This window comes from Chamaea fasciata, unplaced genomic scaffold, assembly GCF_029207755.1.
Source record: "Chamaea fasciata isolate MVZ Bird 193981 ecotype frontalis unplaced genomic scaffold, bChaFas1.0.hap1 SCAF_11, whole genome shotgun sequence".
NCBI classification, from domain to species: domain Eukaryota; kingdom Metazoa; phylum Chordata; class Aves; order Passeriformes; family Sylviidae; genus Chamaea; species Chamaea fasciata.
In genome coordinates, this window is record NW_027094096.1 from 3,880,460 (window position 1) to 3,893,788 (window position 13,329).

Here is a 13,329-nt window from a genome sequence, read left to right on the forward strand (position 1 = left end):
AGTTCAATGCCATCTCTAAGTCAAGGTCCTTTAACTGCAGGTCATTGGAAAACCTACATTTCCTTGTAGTCTGGCTCCTTACGCAGACAAATCCCGGCTCCGTCCCCCTGTGCAAAGACACTGCTTGAGCAAGGGCTGTGCTGCACAGCCCTCTGGTGTGACCCCACACAGCTGTGCCATGTTCTTCACCTTCATGGGGGATCCTACTGCTTCTTCCTTTCATCAGTGTATGGGGCTGAAGGGACAGATGTTCGACAACTGCACTGTACAGGGGTGATGGTAGAGTAGGAAAACTAACCAGAGGAAGTTATAGTTAAAAAAAAAAGAAGGGAAAGAAAAAATGAAATAGTTCAGCTCTTTACAGAAACCGTAGTGAAAAATAGCTAAATAAAATTGAATAAAGGTCAATTCAAAATAGCCATTCACATGTTGGTGGAAGGCAACATCCAGGCTCCGGGCAAGTATTTCCTCTGAGCAAAACCCTCAAGTGTATAAAGTTTGAATGCAGATCTTCCATGATGTGGGGTATTTTAAAATATATATTACCCTACTGCTTACAATTCCCTTTGTTTTGAGAGGAGAGGGAGTCTGTTGTCCATTAGGCTGAAAGGCAAAGGCAGCTGATTTTGTTCTGCTCCATATCTCAGCACCATGGCACTAAAGACATTGCCCAGGGGACAGGAGATTTTGACAACCTAGAAAAATGCCATATACCTGGCTTCTACTCCACAGTGCCCACTGGGCCTGGAGCACCTGCTTCATCTGCTCCTGAAAGTTTAATTCACACTGCACAACCTCTAGTGTTTCAAAAGCCAAAAAGAACAAATATCTCTTATCAAGGCAGATGCTGCCCAAAAGGTTGGGAGCCTCAACCAGAACAGCTGGCTTAGCATCCTGAGTTGGAAAACAACCTCTGCACAAAGAATTTTTAGTGAACTGATCAGGCTCCAAAAGCATTTGTGGCACATTCTCCTTTCCTCTCATTCCATTATAAAAGAGAAATATTCATCTATTCACATTTATAAACATTTATAAATAAACATTATAAAGCTTTAGTAAATTCAGCCTATAAGGATAAGGAGCATTTCACACTCCTTTTGCAATGTGTAGCCCCTCACCACCACCCCCTCTTGCTTCTCTCTCAGGCCAGCACTGGAGTTCAGTGTCTGAGGAGCCATTTTCCTGGTGAGTAAAATTTCTTTACAGTGAGTCCAGTGAACCCCCAAGTCAGCAATTACTTTAAGTCAGTAGAATTGTGTCTAATTATTCCAAAGTAGTTGTATGTATTAACCTACATATTAGGATATTCATTAAATAAAATGGAAACACAGACTCACCATCATTTCACAAATACCCAGGTGACCCTTGTGAATATCAACAGGAAACACTTCTACTCCTTGCTGTTACACGTTTCCTTAATTTCATTCTTCATTAGCAGTACAAGTTATGTTTTTTAATTACTGCAGTGTTAACAATTAATAAATTCCTGTTTTGAAAAATCATCCTAGGTGACTCAGGTATGCCCTGACTTTTGTATCTAGCCAGCTCAATAGCTTCTTCAAGGCAAAATCCTGCCCCCAGCCTGAAAACAGCCAATACTAGAAATGAGCTTCCTCTGACCTTTGGACAAAGCCATGATGCAAACTTGGGGAAAAAAGCAAAAACATCTAAGTGATGTGGATGCTTCCATGTGGTGGATTTCTTAGGTTTGTTTCCATTTGCTTCCAGCATTGCATCATAACAACCGCATTTCCATCTTCAGCTTTCTTATGCAATTGGACTAGAGAGGCTCTTTGTTGTCACCCTTACAGACCTCAACCTACACCAGAATTTTCTGAAGCATCAGCAGGTAGTGTTTGCACCTACCCAGTTACTTTGGATCCCTCTCACCTTTTGTTTAAAACAAGAAGTGGAAAATAAATCAACCAAAATGGTCTTAATATGTACACATATGACATATACAGATGTAGAAACACGTGCCCATCATAACCCAAACACATCTACCATGCCAGGTATGCCAACACACAGAATAAACCAATTTTAAGATTGTGTTTAAATAATCACCCAAATTAAGACAGTGATATAATAATGCAGATCAAGTCTAACTACAACCCCTTAAGTTATAAGCTAGTGTAGGTGGACTTCAAATGCTCAGACATATAAAAATGCAACTCCTGGCCAATGCAGGAGTCTCTTCCCCAGCCCTCACAACCTCTCTTTTTTCCCTCTTCTTCCCATACTTACATGTACTCCTACCTCCAACTTTTGTCATCACATTACCCAAACTTTCTTTCATTTTCATTGTACCATGTTCCTGTTCTGCCACATCTTAAGAGAGGGGTAGCTCTCAAGCGTCTGGAAGGGATGCATATAAAACCCCCTTTCTTGAGGGGCTATGCCATTTTCCCAAATTACACTGCAGGGTTGTGCCTTTTACAGCGCTCAGAGAACCAGAGCTGGAGCTCAGCATAGGAATTGAATATCCTTCTCTTGGAGAGAACAGTCCTCCTGGAAGACTCTACTAGGTTCCTCTGCACTTATCCTGAAATCAGAACAGACAGATTAATGCTGGCCTGGACTTCCACAAAAATGAAACCTGAAGGTGACCTGCAGAAGAATTCAGGCTTTGCATCCACACACTTGGCTCACACGGTTCTTTTGAAAGCCAGTGGAATATAAATGGGCATGAAATCTCAAGAGTGCTTCTGGCAAGCCCTGGTCACACGGGGTGTAAGCACTGACCCTAAAGGCTGGCCAAATACCTCTGAGGTACAAATTGCTTTCTCACTCAGTTGTTGTCATCTGGAAGGTTGAAAAAAGGACAGAGGCCTGAAGGACTCCCCTGTGATAAACCCCCTTTCTTCCTCGTATTTATTCATCACTGCACCTGAAATGGGTAAGTCAAATCTCAAATTGAGGCTGCACGTACATGAACATTTTAGCAGACCAAAAAGAGCCTTCCTCATGTCTCAATATTTTGTGCTATTTAGAGATGCCAGGTTAATCAGAATTCCCTGCCCTACAAACCATCCAAACACACATAGATGCTGCCCCAGTCCTAGAAGGCAGCTGTGCCCTGGCTGCTTTCATGCTCGACACAAAGCCAACACATGCTGCAGCTACCTGCACTTACAGGCCTTGTATAGGCTCGGGGTTTATCGCATTTTTATGGAAATTCAGTTCAGTGCTCAATTTACCCTTATTTAAATGCTAATTTCAGTGAAGTGGTTTAACAAAGCAATTATGAAAAAAAGGCTCTAATCTTCCACCGACTGAGTAGGGAGAAACTCAGAATGTGGTAGACAGATTAACCATGTAAATGCAACATAAGAGATCTGTTTCCCACTTAATGCAGCCGGTGATAAGCGATTCGGCTACAAAGGCGACAGTTCAGCCTCCTTTTCTAAATATATAACACCAAAGAATCAACAAAACACTAACACCTCACGCAGGGTGTTTCGTAGAATAATTATCCTTTGCAATCTCTCTTGTTTTCTGTACTTAACACTCACTCTTGTTTTGCTTCTTAATGTATGTTTATCCATTTTATTTAGAACTTCTGACTGTAAGATATAATCAGACACTTTAGAAGGCATTTTACTATTATTGTAGTTAGTCGAGTTAAGTGCCACAATTTAAAATGGTTTAATGCTAATTCCACCTCCCCCGTCCTCCAGGGCTGCAACTGCATCTGACAATGCCAAGCAGTTCAAGAGGTCTCCACCTTCTAAAATCAAAATTCACCAGTTCTACCAACTCTCCAAGGCCTCTTTGAGTAGAAACTAAACAAGAACATCCTACCTGCAACAACACATTTCTCAGAGCAAGGGTAAACAACAGAGAGAAACGCAACATGGGGGTTTTAGGCCTGATATCAACTTCTTGGATAACCTACAGTACCATTAAAATTTGAAGCATCTGTCAGCTCTTGAGAACAGGTAACGTGACTGACAGAAGTCAGTGAGACAGTGTCAAATACTCCATCTTTTGCCTCTTAATCTGCGGAATTTTATTTAAGTTGAATACACAAAGGATTCAATGTCACTGTTGATTTATGAGTTTCAAACACCAAATGATATTTTCTAAAGTTTAGTCATTGCAGTTCTTTTCTGTTACCTCTCTTTGAGAGCTTCCTCTCTTTCTGTCATCATTTCAATTCTCCCCTGTGCTTGCCTGGTTTCTCCCATCCCTTCCTGAGTGGGTTGCCTTAAGGTTGTACAATCTGTAGGGACCGGGGTGTGAGGGAGGGGGAAAAAAAGCAAAGGCAGCTGCTCACCACAGACAGAATCCAAGAGCTGAAGAAGCAGGGAAGAGTCCATGAAAAGCAGTCAGGAAAGATTTTTGGCCATGAAGTTAAGGCATGCACTTTAGGACTTATTTTTTCATCTGAAGAGGGTCCATTAGCAATAACAAAAAAAGCAAATTATAAGAGAGGGTGTGTAATTTTCATGGAATAATTATCACAAGAGCAAATCCACTGATGGCAATTTCCAACTGGTGGCTTTTCTTGTATTTGTTGCTCTCCAGAGCATCGAGAGATATCTGCGCTGTGCGGTGTTGGCAAGCAGGCTGTGCTACACAGCTGAGTGTTGCCATAGCACAGAAAAGTGTAATTCTTGAGAAGCCAGCAGAATGACTCCTGGTTAAGCTGAGGCAAGTTCCATGTGTAACTGCAAGAACTGTGTTTACCACTGGAGGGGCAGTGGTACACAAGGAAAATAGCAGGAGATGTAATCTTTTTTCCTTACCCATCAAAGGAATAATTCTCCACTGACCAGTGTAACTGGATATCCTGTACAGATGTCAAGCCATCATTTGAGTGGTACAGTAAAGGGGGAATAATAGAGATTTCCATCAGCCTGCCAATGTGTTGCAGCAGCCCTCTCATTAGAGGGTAAAAAGGAGTCATGGCACAGACTTCTTGTTTATCACAGCATAAAAAGGGTCCTGGTTTATTCCTCTGCACAGCTTAGTCATCTTAACTCCCAACCATTCACTGACTCTGGCTGCAGCAAACTCCTACTGTAGGTTTCCCTTGCAGCCTCAGACTGCTGGTTATTTCCTGCTAAACTCTGCATATATTAGTGTGCAGACTCTGACTGCAGGTTCCAACAACAGGCTCAGACTACAGACCCACACTGACCTCACAGCAGGGATTCTCTCTCCCCAGGATCCTTCTTCTTCATGATCCTCCCATCTACGATCCTCAAGGCTCCTCCTCCACGATGATAACCCCCCTTACCAGCTCACCCCCTCTTTTATCTCACTTATCTTTATGGGATATAGCTGTTCCTCATCAGGGGTGAGGCTGTATTGGGTAATTAACACAGCTGTTACTTATCAGAGGTCACTTGCATTCTCTTCTACACCAATACAAATAATACAGCATTCAACTAGAACGCGTATTTCCACCTTCTCTAAAATGGTGGGCAGCTTTGTGGGGCTTCCCTGTTACAAAATACACAAGCCAATGCAGCTCATTGGACTAGAAAGGCAACACTTGGATAGGATAGGTAATGCACTGCAATTCCCAGAATGCAGGGGAAAACTGCAGCTCCATGATCCAGAACAGTTCTTGTGCTACCTAAGGGTTTATCTTAAGAAAAAAGAGCTATGATGTGAAGTTCAAAGTCTGTGAAATATACTCGGTAATTCTGGTTCCTGGGCATTTCTGAACAAGATTCGTAAGTCTCTTTTCCAGAATTCACTAAAGGTTCTAAACAAAAAACACACTTGCCCTATGTAACAACAGAATGATCCAACAATGTAGGAAAGGAAGAACATTTCAAAGAGAAAAGATGGTAGCAATTCAGTGTGAGCACAGTCATACATTTTTGACCCATATAACCTCAATTTGCTTTTTGCCTGCCAACTCTTCTAGACTGGACCGGCTTTCTAAGCATAGTGGAGTGAAAAACATGACTGCAAATTACCAAGAGCTTGTATCTCTAAAGCCAGAAAGGAATTTGCTTTGGTGAGATAAACTTTGATTGTTTCAATTTTCCTTACAGTCCAGTGCAACCTCCCAGAGATCTTGGAGCCTGTACTTGTGTATATTCCTTTGTGAGCCTGTGTAAAGAATGAAGGAGAAGGGCTGTGAAGACAGTGCAGTTGAAGGATGAGCTAATGTCATAAAAAAGGTTTTCTGAGTTTAAAATTCCATATTTGAAACTGGAAAGGGTCAGGGAAAGTTCTCACTTTCGTTATCCTAAGGGTGAACACTAGAGCTCCACCTCACACACAGAGGAGTGCCCTGCTCAGTGCTCAGGCCACGGTGGGGTTGAGATATGAGTATTCCCAATATCATCCCTGGTAACAGGCTCATGGATACTTACTCACCTGTAAACATCCATTTTGATAGTCAACAGTGCTCTTCAGAGGTTACCTCCTGTGCATTACCACTGCTGCTGCCTGAGGGCAGGAGAAATGCCCTAACCTAAGCAGTTCCAGCAAGCCCCAAAGACAACTTCCTCAACGTCACTGTTAGGGTGGACACGACATACGGAGCGACACAGTAAAATCTTCAGAAGTCTCTTTATTATGGTTGCATGTTGTCTTTTATACAGTTTTTACAAACCTCTAGGGCAACTTTTAATTGGTTAATAGCTTTCTTGGTAATTATTCTATTGGTTAGTAAAAGGTATTTTACTTGTCAATCAAATCCATCTATTCTCAGATTGTTTACATATTTTCTTTATGATTCTCGTGGGATAAATCCCTTGTTATTACAGGTGCACTTATTTTTCGCCCTCAGAATAGATTATTGTGTTAAAGGAAATTTTCATTCTCAAAATAGCTTCATGTGGGAACTTACAAATTGGTTGTTAGCAGCACTTAGAAGAAATGACAGGCTAGCTTTTTTACCCTATCCCTACACCTCAACTCTCTACCTGTGCTGGGCTACTGCCTGCAGCACTGGGGCACTGTGCCAAAGATGAACCACACCAGACAAATTCACACTGAGCAGAGCTGGCTGATGAGGAGAGCTCTTCATTCTCTCAGCCTAGTGCCAACACAGCCCAGCTGGAGGAAACCCTGCGCTCCCACAAAGGCAGTCAAAATCCTGAATATTCTTGTCTGCAGCGTGCCATGAACAGTGTATGGCCTGGGCAGGACCAGCAAGGACCACTTGATAAAGGTGTCCTGTTTGTCAGCTGGCAGCCACTGTTAGTCACAGCCAGGACAAGGTTCCCTTAATCCTGGCAGTTAATGCAAGCCTTGAGCAGGAGAACACACTTGGGATGGAATCCAGAACATTCCCTGCACACTGCAAACTGTGACTATGAAGCAAGTGGCCAATACTGTCATGGTATTGACTAAGACATTGAAGTGAACTACCAAGATCTTTTGGAATAAAACCCCATTAGTGAAAAGTGATCAAGAAAGAAAAGAGAAAAGACAGCAGAAGCTCAGCAAGCTTTCCACTGAGGATGTGTAAATCCAAGTGAATAAACACAAAGCTTTTGGATATCGCTCACTTAAGGCAGGTAGGGAACTGAACCAAAATGCCAGAATTTTAAATTTCTGGTCTCAGTCCAGATCCATTGATCTTCATAAGTTTTTTCACTCTATCTAGCATGTTCCAATTTTGGAGTGGGAACGTTTAATTCTGATTTAATTCAAGAATCCATTTTTCTGGCATTGATTTTCATAGATTTTAAAGCAATAAAATTAAATCAAGTGCTTCAGCTGTAACTTTTGTTCACCAGGGTCTTTATCCTACACAGTTTTTATTAAAACAAGGCTGTTATTTTTGTTTAAAGAGGTCGTGACAGTTACAACTATCCCTCTCTAGGTGTTCATACATCGGAGGTTTCATTCAATATCTTGACCTTTTATAATCCTGCTCTTGATTGCAATAGTAGTGTCTTAACATAAGAAGCAGGAAAAGAAGAGCTGAATTAATACACAAACCATCAAACCCTAGAATACAGACCTTACTGAAATGCACAAGGCTTTCAATGAATCAGAACAAAACCCCAAGTTTGGTCAGAAATATAAGAAAAAACATGCTAAATTTAGTCTGAGGGAACTAATACTAGATCACATAAAATCGAAATTCAATTTTCAACCAAAGCATCTTTTACAGAAAAATCTTAATTTCTGTTCACTTTTTAATATAGTCAGTTTGCATTTGAGTTTTCATGTTTACTAGAATCCAGAGGTCAAAAAGAAGGCAGCCTGTACAAGCAAGAGAGCAATTGTTGTGCAAAACCAAAGCTTGTGAGCAGTTTTCTTGGGTTTGATGCACAATTCTCCCAGGTAAACTGCTCAGGTCCTGAAGTTCTGTAACAAACTGTCAGTTTCTGAAAAATCCCAAATGAGTACCTACCCTCTAATGAAATGAGGTTTAATGGTTTGGAAGGTAAATGAGAATAAAAGGTTGCTGGGATGAGTCCTGGTGGCAGGGACCTGTATAAGGAGAGAGGGCTCAGATAAGAAAAACTGAAATCCCAGCACTACAATATTCAGTGCTATTTGAATCAATGGTTACCCACAAAGAGATTTGACACAATACAAGGAATAAATTTAAGTTAGAAATCCATATCCATTTGATTTAAACTAAGTACTTTGGGAAAGTAAAGCAGCCTCCCTTGACAGAATTTGTTTCATTAAGGTTTTCCTAAACTTTACACAGCACAGTAGGCACAGTAATTTTATTTCCAAATGAGTTAAAACAGCTTCTGATCTGGTAGAGGCACTTAATTACGATCAGAAGGGCAAGAAACTAAAATATATGTAAGTGTGCTGGGCAATTCATGTAATTTCAGCATAATTATTCTACCTCAGGGTCAGCTCAAGTTGCTCCCACAAAAGCTAACTTCCACTGAAGGGCAATTTGTCATGGATGCTTGATTTTTAATCACCTCATCAGATCAACTGCTGCTCTGCCTATCCCTGTGATCACTGGTGAGGTTTCAGGCCCCTTCTACTGAAGTTACTTGTTAGTCAGCTCCATTCCAGCTGTGAGGCTGAAAATTTCCTGAAAAGCAAACACATTTAACAGTGCTTCAGCTCATGCAGGAGAGCTCTTTCAAGTCCTTGCAAAAACCCCCACCAAATAATATTGAAGAGCAAACACCCGTTTGATGTGACCCTCCTAAAATCTTTGACACAGAGAGAACTTGGGCCTGAGCTCTGCAGCTGCCAGCTGAGAACAGCAATTCTGCTGTGCTTTTCTACACTGCAGGTCCTGCACTCCCAGGAAGGCTCTGGGTCCCTCCTGCACCTGGCCAAGGGAAATGCTGCAAGACAAATTCCCAGCCAGTTACACCTCTGGAGTAACCACAGCCACCGCACACAGGGCAGACTCACAGAAAAGCCTTTGGACAAGGTTCCTGAAAGTGGTTTTTGAACAAACACTGTGAAGAAGTTTCCAGTGGGAATTGGCTCACTGGGGACTGGACACTTGTCGAGTTTTTGGCGTGTCTTCATTGAAGACTAAATGAAGCTGAGTAGTTGTAAAAGTCCTTTACTACATGGTTAAGATCAGCCTCATGAAGGCAGAGTTATTACAATCCTTGCCAGTATGCAGAAAGCCTTCTGGCATAAAGTCCCCAAGTCCCATGCAACAGCAGCACCCGTGATCTGTGTCCCATTCGTGGTGTGATCTCCAAGCAGTGCATTTTTGTTCCATTTTTAACCAGTTACAAACAGGGTTCTACTACCGCCTTGTTGGACCTATCCAAATCTAACATTGATGTATGAAAGTAATTGTAATTTCTTACACAAATTCTATGTATTTGACTCGGTGCTATCTAGGAATGCTAGCAAGGCTACATTATGTGTTCATTATGTCTAGTTAACTACTTAACTTGGTAAAAGGTGATCCCACTGAACTTTAAACTGGGCTTTAGGGCTTTTTCTTACTAACTAATTCTGTTTCTTGTTTGCTAAAGGCACTTAAAATATTCTCTAGTTGTTTAAAACTAAACTTGAATTCTATCTCAAGTCCGTGTGAATTTATGTATTTTAGTTTCTCTGAAGGTTTTAATTCAGCCCTCACATGTCTGAACACCCCTGGGACTGTGTGGGTGGGGCCCAGAGGGATTTGTGTCCCGACAGACACTGAAAGCTCTTAGGGCAGTGCCTGCATAATCAAAAGGAGGTGTTTTAAATGGTCATGTTTTTAAAACATTTTGAAACAACAGGGGACATAGCAACCTAAACCCCATGGTCCTCTGTAGCCAGCCTGTCAAGACAACCCAAAGCACAAGGTTGGTGTGCTGACCATCCTTAGAATTCCCCTGGATGGTCAGGAGTGTCACTACTGAAACACTGCACTGAGGTACCAAACCTCAGTAATAACACACAGCTCCATTTCAGCTTTCCAGGTAGGTCATAATTTTTAATTACAGTATTTGTATTTAAGCTCTGCACACAACAAATAAATTTCAGCTTTGCAGTACTTGCTGGACTACCTCTCAGTAGCTTTGGGAAAAAAAAAAAAAAAAAGGAAGAATCATCAGCTAGTTGCCTGTGTGTTCCCAGAAACAAGAAAACATCTATCAAGCCTTGGCACAAACAATTCTTATTTCTGTTTTATCTATTTATGTTCCTAAAAGCATCACTGAAACAATTCACAAGATTCATAATCCCCAAGAAAAGCGATTTAAACCCACATCCGCAGAAAAATATTAATTTATAGAAAACAGTAATCTACCTAAAACCTCCTTAGGAAAACACTTCTGCAAATACATGTCATAAGACTGTGCCAGAAAAGAACTGGAAAATGTATTATTCAGGGTTTTTGTGCTTTGTAGGTGCAGAACTGCACATGTAAAAGAAGAACATGGGCACAGAGTCAGCAGGAAACATTATTATAGGAACAGTCCCTCAGAGGCAAATGTCAAATAGAAAAGCATCCACAGGATAGAGGGAAAAAATGCAGCCCCAAGCCCACAGGTTCATCCTGTGCTTTCACACTGCCCTGCCCTTACAAGCAAGGCAGCGCAGCAGAGGAGCCAAACACCAGGATGGTTCAGCAAGTCCAAGAGTTTGGAGCATTGTCACTAATTCTGTTTGCTTTAGGAGCAAAAGCTCCATTTGCATTAGTTCCTGTGCCCTGAGCCCCAGGGACAGAGTGGCCAAGGATCAGCCACATCACCACAACACCCACAGCAACCCCAGAGATTCCAAACGACCTTCCTTCCTTTCAGGCTCTTTAGCACAGAAAGAGCAGCATCTGACCTACAGCCTGGCACATTAAAAACTTTTAAATCCCAGTGCTCCACCTGGATGTCTGCAGTTTTGTTTCTGTTATCAGACACTCCCAGCTGAGCTGAAGGGGTTTGACCGTGTCAGCTGAGCCCCCGTGTGCCCTGTGAGCAGCAAACAGATGCAGCTCCCTCAGCTCAAGTGCTGGATTGCTCTTGAACTCACTTCCATCCACGTCCCTCCCTCATGAGCACAACCCCCTTCCTGCAGGCACAGAGCTCTGTGTGGGCTGCACTTGGCTTGGAGAAATCCAAAAGCCTCCTTTGGTTTTCCACTCTGTTCAGGTGAAAATACACCCTCAGCTCGACCAGAGGTGTTCCACTCCTGGAGCCCTCTTGTCCCCCTTCCTACAAGGATCATTCAGGGACTCCTCCTGGGTAGCCAGGGCTCCAGAAAGGGCACACAATAAAAGAACACATGGTTGGCCAAGGGAATCCCACACATTCATTCATTCATCAGCTGCCATCAACATCCTCTTCCTTTGTTCCTCTTCTTTCATCACATTCCTTTTGGACGTGATAAAAACACTATTGGATAATCCTGACCTTAAAGACAATTGTACTTTCAAAACTTACTTGAGATGGAGACTACTGCATGGCAATGGTTTATCTTAGCCCCTCTGCAGAATATTTTCACATCTTTTTTCACATCAGATGTTACAAAGGCCTTAGTCTGTCTCAGTGGTGGGCAGGAGAATAAATCTGCATGTGTTAAGGGCATGGGGATCATGAACAGACACTTTCCAGGGCTGTAATCACTGCTCTCACTCCAGATTCACACATGGAGGTCACTTTCTTTGGCAGAACTCAGGAGTTCCTGACATTGTTCAGGAGACAAACAGTCACAGGGAGCTATTTTAGCTGAGTGGGTCTTGCAGGTGTGTGTGCTCTGGAATAAAGAGTACAATGTTATGGTGCAAAAAAGGGACAGGACAAGAACAGATTCTTCAGGTATACTTGCAGTCTTGTTGGGAACAGATCTAAAATTTTATGTTTCCATGAGTAAGATGAAGGGACAGTACTTGCATGCCCGTGTTCCCTTGCCCATTTCTTTTTTCCTTCTACGCTTTGCAACATAACATCAGCAGGGCTGCCAGAGGTGCCCATAAGTGAAACATCCGTACAAATACATGCAAAGAGCTCATGGAAATGTTCAGGCTAACCTAAGTGAACAACTCCCTTGGAAACAAACCATTTCAGGCCAAAGACTCGAGGCCATAGCAGTTCTTGTCCTGGGGAAGTGCAGAGCGTCCCTTCAGCCTAATGCCACAGGCAAACACACAGACTCTAAAAAGGTAAAGAGGGCACAGAGGTGCCAGGGAAGAGCACAGACACCATCCAGCACAAAGTGTTAATTTTGTGCTGTATTTATCATCATTTCTTCCTCTTTTCAGATTAATGGGTTGTAATTTATCTTACACGTTTCAGCTGGAACCTGCAGATAGCTCTCAAGAAGTTTTAGCTCTGAAATCACTTTAAAGCACCGATACAAACCTAAAAACAGTCTTTAAACAATCTGTTAATGCTGAATTAATCTTTCTTTAAGGGAAGAGGAAGTTAAATGACATGAATGAAACTACAGCAATTAGGCTGTTTAAACCATGAACAGAGAGATGGAAGCTGACAGGATATCAAGTAGCATCCAGCCTTCAATATGAAAGACTCCTGTCCTCCACCCATCACAAAGGCTACTCAGGATATTTCAAAACCTTTTTTAATCTGGTCTTGTATAAAGTTACCCTCTAACAGAAGAGACAGAAAAGCACTACTTTCGGCTGCCTTCTCCCTTTGCAGGCTGTCATCTGTGTTTTCCTCACCAAGGATGCTCATGTCCTCCTCAGATCTTTGTCTCCAGAAATCCCTTTAACTGTCAAAGCTTTGCTTTACTAAATTTTCATTCTAGAAAAAACCCAAATTTTTCTCTTAAAATGTTCCTAGACAACCTGGTCAGGAATCTAGACCAGGATACCTCTATGTCATTATAGGAATGACAGTTCACTGTTCCCTACCTGTGCCTTTGAGCATTTCCTGAAATCCAGCATAGAGCCAATTTTCCCACATCTGGATATTCTACCAAGAGTTTTTGGGGTTAATGAATGTTATTCTTACTGCT

General features: G+C 42.0%; 1 long non-coding RNA gene across 1 annotated transcript; it reads right to left on the reverse strand.

Annotated features, from left to right (window-relative positions):
• Window positions 1-2,156: 2,156 nt before the first annotated feature.
• LOC136295301 (uncharacterized) lies at window positions 2,157-5,225 on the reverse strand. Its single transcript, XR_010722633.1, has 3 exons — window positions 5,144-5,225; window positions 4,277-4,386; window positions 2,157-2,542 (listed from the first exon to the last, which is right to left on the reverse strand). It is a non-coding gene; the product is annotated as an uncharacterized lncRNA (long non-coding RNA).
• Window positions 5,226-13,329: the final 8,104 nt, after the last annotated feature.